At 50.5% G+C, this 7,094-nt stretch overlaps 1 pseudogene; it reads right to left on the reverse strand.

Annotated features, from left to right (window-relative positions):
- Positions 1 to 3,855: 3,855 nt before the first annotated feature.
- Positions 3,856 to 6,885, reverse strand: LOC139046503 (granzyme H-like; annotated as a pseudogene).
- Positions 6,886 to 7,094: the final 209 nt, after the last annotated feature.

Below are 7,094 nucleotides of genomic sequence, written 5' to 3' on the forward strand. Positions count from 1 at the left end.
GTCCACTTTTCTCAGTGTGGTTGATCACTAGTGAAAGACACTTTTTGTCCTGTTTTTCTTTTAAGGACATTTGTGTACAAGGTGTGAAAAAGCCATTTTCTCGATGTCCATACTGAGTGTAAACATCATTGGTTTTGTAAATCCTTCCCAATTAGATAAGCACAAAATTATTAATATTTTAATTTGCATGATCCTTTAGTGAGCTTCTAGTTTTTTCCAAATGTTTATTAGTCTTTTTATCACTTGCCTATTAATGTTCTTAGTCAAGTTTCTTAGACCCATAGATAACGTGGATGTTAAGAGCTATAGAATCAATAATGAGCATGTACCATATGTCACCATTTTCCTCCTTGGAAATTAATACTGATTCTAATTTAGGGTCCATTATTGAATAATAGTGTGATGATCATCTTTATGAATAGCACACAAATACGTACACACACACACGCTTTTAGATCTCATGTAGGAATAAGAAAAATCACTAGATTGAGTGACAGAAATAGACGTAAAATAATGTGGAAGCCGTTTTAAGGAAACAGGTGCCATCAGGAGCAGCCCAGTCTTCCTGATGCTACGGGCATTAGAAGGTCATCGTTTTCCTTCATCATGTGTGTCATTCAATATCAAGTGTTCCTGTCAGGTGTAAGGGGAAAGTGACCCACCAGGCACTGTCCTTTGAGGACACACATGCACGTCCCTGGTGGCGTATTTCCCTGGCTACTCTCTTGCTGGCTCTGGCTTACACCCTGGGGCTCCGTGGGGCTCCTCATGGCCGACTTTCTGTGGTCTCTAATTCTGTAGTGTGACGGCTTCTCCTAAGAGTGTCCATTTCTACTGCTGGGACCCAAAGTTGTCCCCTGGCTCGTGCACCTTCTGCTATTCACTTGCTCATCTCCTCATGTGCATTCAGCTCTTCCCTCCCTTGTGCTTCTGCCAGTGCTGTGAGCACCAGGGGAGGCTTAGCAGATGATCATGGGGACAGTCTTGAATGACAAATAAGCTTTCTTTTGCTTTTCATCTTAGTTTTCAATGTGCTGGACTTTGCTTTTCATATCTGTGTGATTTATTTGTTATTCTTTTTAATGATGGTGCTTCTCTTTTTGATGTTGGTCCCAATTGATTCAGTGTTCATCGAGCTATCATGAATTTGCTGTGTTCTGTCACATCCAGTTCACTGGTGGTGCTGTTTGAAGGATACACGATCCTAAAATAAGGTTGTCTGGGTCATAATTGGTGCCGAAAATAATCAATGGCCAATCAGTAGATAAGAAAGATGCTGTGATATTTATTGAGCCAATTTGCTGCAGACTAGCTTGGAAGTGCTGTCTCCCCCAAGGAAGAAAGCTCTCCTGAGAAGCATGCTCACCTCATGGCTGTAGACCATTTCACAACAAAGAACAGACAGGAAGCACGACAGGAATATAATTTTTTTCCAGGTCACAAGGATCTGTTTTGCTGCAGTTTAGCACTTACGTAGCAGGTCAATTTGACCTTGGTCCTCTGGGAAGAAGAGCTTACCTTGAAAGAAGTGCTGGTATTGGTGTCAGAGGAAGGGAGACATTCATCCCTGTCTTTAAAGAGTGCATTCTTGTCTTTGGGAAAATGTTTGAGCAGATGTACAGTGTGTGTTTGGTGGGTCAGAAGTGAGGCTGCTCTGGGAAAAACAAGTTTTAGGTTGAATCATTGTTGAACCAGAATGCCTTCCCCATACACCTCAAGATGTGAAAGATTCTTGTTATTATTTCCATCACAATGAAAGGGCTTGCACTTGAAATGTGGCACTTTGTGGGTTTCTGGACTGAGGCTCATGTCTTCCACATGTAAGTGAGCAAAAATACAGATGCCCCAGGTCCCTCCTCCCTCCCTCCCCTCCATGCATGGACTCCACTGAGCACAGACTGGGAACCTCAGGACCTGTGGGTCTCAAAGTCTCTTCATTTTCATACTGACCTTCTGGAATCAAACAAGATCACCCATGGGAAACTCTAATGTGCAATCGAGATAGAATACAGAGAATTTAATTATTTTCAAGGCAAGATGTCTTGAGGATTCCAAACACTGATCCATTGGCCAAACTGGCTGGCCTGGGGAAAGGGGAGGCACCAGGGGAGTTTAGAGGAAATTTCCCCTCACTGTAAGTTTCCCATATCAGGGACAGAGCCTGTTATGGGCCTGGCACAAAAACTCAGGTTGTCAGCAGGAGGAGCCAGGACAGTCTGCCAGGGCCTGAGGCTTTTGGAGTGACTCCACAGGCCATGATGGCAGAAGGCCCGGGGATGCTGGGCTGCATAGAGGACCTGAACTGTCTCTGCTCAGATGGGAAGTGGGGACCGGGTCTCTGATAGGCATCAGGTGGGCTGGTGGTTGTGGTATGACAAGGACAAGCTATAGAGGAGAATTCACAAGGGGCTTTGGGAACTCTGTTAAGGAGATGAGAGAGAGGCTGGTGCAAAACAGGGTGGGCTGGAGGGAAAGGAGCTGGTGGGCAGGGCAGTCAGATGGAAAACAGGGGCTGGTGTGGGACGGTCAGCCAGGAGGAAGGTAGAATGAGCTCAGTGCTTGGCAAGTGGTGGGGCAGGAAATGGGATAAGAGTGAGGCTAGAGGCCATCTAGGGAGCGTTTGAGTGTGTAAAGCTGCAGGTGGTCCTGGCTGTGGGAGAAGCTGCCCCCAGAGCAGAGAGAGGTCCTGGTGTAACCGAAAGTTCGGTCCCTGAACCTGATGCCAATCCAAATAACGAGAAGAGAGACTTGAGTGGAAGAGGAAAGGTTTTTACTATGCCAGGCACAGGGAGCAAAGCAAGGGCTCATGCCTCGAAAATTGCTAGCTTCCTGATGAGGAATGGATAGGGATTTTCATTTGGGGTTTTGGGAAGGGGAGGGGGACCCTGTAGCTTGTGCAGCTTGGTGCTTTTCCACCAGCCTGCTTTTGGCCTTGAGAGGCAGGGGGGATGGTGAGATAGGAGAATGGCAGGTGGGCGTCCTTCGCTGTTGTCCTGTCTTCCTGTTTGAGGCGGGTTCGAGCCCCGGGAGTTAGGAGTTGAGGTCTGGGAAGCCTCCGCTCCTTGATATTCTTGAGACAGCAGCTTTCCTGGCAAACTTCAAGGACACATGGTTGGCTAAATTTTAGTGTGCCTCCAACTTTAGGCCACCTGGGCTTTTAACAATTTGTAACTCCCATTTAGTCCTAAAGCTCAAGGAGCCCAAGTTTAAAGAAACACGTATTTACATATGAGTGGAGCTAGAGAAGCAGGAAAGGGGGTGGTGGGTTTTAGTTTTAAACCCATATACGCTGGGTTCAATGTCGGGGAACTGATATCAGGGCTGATGTTAAGAGCCTGTAACACTGGAAATAGGAAGCTCAGTGCCCACGGCCTGGGCCCTGGCCTCCCGGGTCCTTGGAGTTACTCCCCTTCCACTGCCCTGCTCCTCTTCCTGCTGAATTGTTGGGTTGGTGATGGTGGTTGGCTTAGAGAAGGAAGGAATTTCCTATGTCCCAAGTAGGAATATATTTTGGGGAAGAAGTTTGTCCTTTTATAATGGGAACCCTTCAGATTCAGCCATTGCACAGGGCTAAGCACCACAGAGGTGTAACTGAGAAACTATTCAGCATGAGGTTTAGGGGGAAGTAGGGATGGAAAAGAAAGGAGGAAGGACAGCCCACAACTGACAGCAGAGGGCTGCCTGGAGCATGCTGCTGCGTGTTGAAAGTGGTTCAGTGAGTCAGTGAGACTTCAGTCACACTCGCTAGAGATCCATTTATTATGGCCCCTCAGTCCCACTGCCTGCCCCATGGGATTCCTGCCTCTGTCCCCAGAAAAGATGGTCAGGCACACAGGAAGGTCAGCATCACACCTGCTATGAGCAGCGCTTCATTGTTCTCTTTATCCAGGGCAGGTAGGGTGACGCCTCCATGGAGACTCCTGGAGGGGTGTCGCTCTCTGGTCCATAGGAGGAAATGCCCTGGACCACATTTTCACAGACGAAGGGGCCCCCAGAGACCCCTGGAAGCAGAGAGAGGAAAGACTGAGCTTGCATCCTCGTGGCCTTGCCCTTCTCACCACCCCTAGGGTCAGTAGAGTCTTAGGGGGCCACGTGTGAAATCAGAGCAGGGCGGGCCTTGTCACCTCCCTCATCCCAGGGCTCCAGCCTGGCTCTGCCTGTTACATGAAGCTCCACCCAAGCCAAGGCTTTCTCTCCAATCCTCAGGGAAATTTTGGTGAAAACTCTGCTGTGGGATGACTGGTCCTTCCTCAGCCTGCACCCCTGATCTACTCCAGGGAAAAAACTAAAGTCAGGATTCATGGACCCAGGCAGCCCACCTCTCAGGCTGAGGCATGAAGATATGACCCCTCTCACCCCCGAGAGCACTCCATTTCCTCTCTCCCAGGGCCTGTCTAGGTCGACGCTGGAAACATTACCTCAGAGTCGGTCTTCGTCTTCTTTGGGTCTCCTACACAAGTCTGCCTGGCCCCGCTTTAATAGTCAGGGAAGCAGGAATCACACACCTCATCCTTCTGCACGGTCAGCATCACTTCCTGCAGAGTGCTTGCTAAAATGCCCATTGAGTCCTGCCCCCAGCCGGCCAGGCTGCACACCTGTCCAGGCCTCACCTGGGCTGTGCCCTTGGGCAGGCTGAGGGGCCCTACAGCTGCAGTCAGCTTGGCCTTTCTCTTCAGCTGATAGGAAGAGGTAAGGAAGTCCAGCTCAGCCACTGGCCTCCTGGGCCTGGACACCACAATGGGGCTGCACTGACTTCCCCCTCCCCTGAGCCACTCGGACTAGTCAGGAGGACAGGATGGGAAGGAAGGAAGGGACAGGTCCCAGTGGGAGGGGAAACAATCTGGACCCAGGAGAGCAAGAGCAGTAGGGAGGTTCCCTTACCTTTAGTAACATGATGCCATTGGAGAAGTTCTTAGGATTATAGTGTGGGTGGCGGATGGCTTCTGTCACAGGGAGAACCTTCTGGGTCCTCTCCTGTTCCCGGATATTGTAGGCCCCCAGGGTCACATGGATTGAACTGCCAGAAAATAGAGTGGGGACGCGAGGGGCATGGAGTCACAGAAGATCCAGGCCTAGAGCCATGAAGGGCGGGTGACAACCAAGGCAGGGCAGGACTGCAGCAAGGGAAGACCGAGACAACACGAGCTCTGGGTGCTGAGTGACTGTCCCCTGTGCTTCTCAACAACACTGAGGGAAGGACACTGGAAGCTTGTCTTGCCCTCTGGCAACACTGTGAAAATACTCTGAGTTTGCCTTTTGATCTAAGGCATGCTTTCATCCTCCACAGCTGCTTTAGTTGACCAGTGTGGTCTCTCTTCTCAACTGAGCCACTTGCTCTCACCTCTGATCCTCTGACCCCGAAGCTTCCCTGTCCTGTTTCTCACTTTCCATGGCCCAGTCATGCTCTCAGATGGCTCCTCTCATGAGCTCTCATGGGGTTGAGTTACCAGGAGCCAGGGGAGCTCTCCTGGGCTGCAGCCACTGGGCAGAAGACAGGGGTCACTGTAGGGGTCTCAGGAGTCGTCTGTTGTCTGCGGCCCCTCACCTTCCCCGGCAGTGAGCAGCCATCAAAACAAACTCCTTTCTCACGAGGGCACCACCGCACCTGCCTTCATTCTCCTCCTCCACAACGTGAAGCAAAGCCATATAGGAGCGAGAATGGGGCCTGGCCTCGTGCCCTCCGATGATGTCCTCTGAAAGAGAAGACTGGACGATGTGCTTTTTGGGAGTGGCTGTGGTCAGGAGGGAAGGCTTCTGAAGGTGGTGATTGAGGGTGGGGTCTACAGTGCCCTGCAGACACAGGGGAGAGTCCTCCCAGATTCTCCTTGCCGCAGAATAACCTTTTCTGAATGTCAAGCCTCAGAACGCCCTGTGAGAAAAGGGAGGACAGTGCTTGTTGTCCACATCCTACTTCCGAACTTGCATAGAGGAGATAAGAGCTGTCTTCACGATGGTAGAGCCCAGGGGATTGTGGACAGGGCTCCCCTGATGCCCTCTGTCTCAGTGAGTCTCCTGACCCCTCTGAGCCTCTGCTAATATCCCACCTGGTGCCCATATCTCATAATCTGTCCGTGAGCTTATGCAGTTTGATTTTATAAAATGCTCGTGTCCTACAGTCTAACCCATCCTAGGATCTCGGTGAACATTGTTTGCCTGCGTGAATGAATGGCCTTCTCTTAGCTTTAAACTGAGGTTTGGTGGGCTTTGTGCTAGTAGGATTGAAGGCCAATGGCATGGGGGGAGGAACTTTGTGGAACAGCCGAGGGCTTGGGAAGGCAAGGGGAAGTGTGGCTGTAAACGGCTGCCCAGGGCTGTGACAGAAGTAAGGCACCAGGGGATCCCTGCATGCAGTCTTCCACCCCCTTCTGAGATCTACTGCACCCTGGACTCCCATCCTGGGCAGAGATGAGGGGGTGAGGGCACCGAGAAATGAAACCAGTTCTTGAGCTCGTCCAGGGACAGGTCCCACCACTGCAGTCGGTTAGTGTGAGCTGCCCTTTCCTGAGTTGAAGGGAGGGATTTTAATTACTTGCCTTTTGTAGCATCGCATCCTCTGCTGAATGCCTTGCTATGAAGAATCCACTTTCCAGGTGACAAGAGAGAGGCTCACACACTAAATATTTCAGTGAACACGCTCCCTTCTGGCCATCCTTGTTAAGTGTCCATGTAGCATTGGGCTTGTTAGTCTCTGCTTGGGATGGGAGCAGGGGTCTAGAAAGTTCTTGGGCTGAAATTGAGGAAAATCCATGAATGTGCTGGGCAGGAGGATCAGGTGTACAAAGGGTTGTGTGAGATGGGCTGGAGCCTCTGGAATGGGGATGGTCACTCACCTGTCCCAGCCTTGAGGGGCAGAAGAAAGGCCAAGCAGAGCAGGAGTCGCTGCATCTTCCCTGAAGTTCTGCTCAGGTCAGAGCTGTTGGTGTTTCTTCCTTCAAGACACACGGTCCCCGAGTGGAAGGCAGGGGTATGGCTCAGGGCCTCGCAGACCTCCCAGGCCTGTGCTTCTGGTTTTCCTGTGTTATTGGGGAAAGTGATTTGTAAAAGTTCTCAGTCTTGTGTTAGGTGACAGTAGCACTGTCACCAACCACACTTGC

Source organism: Equus asinus, chromosome 2 (assembly GCF_041296235.1).
Source record: "Equus asinus isolate D_3611 breed Donkey chromosome 2, EquAss-T2T_v2, whole genome shotgun sequence".
NCBI classification, from domain to species: domain Eukaryota; kingdom Metazoa; phylum Chordata; class Mammalia; order Perissodactyla; family Equidae; genus Equus; species Equus asinus.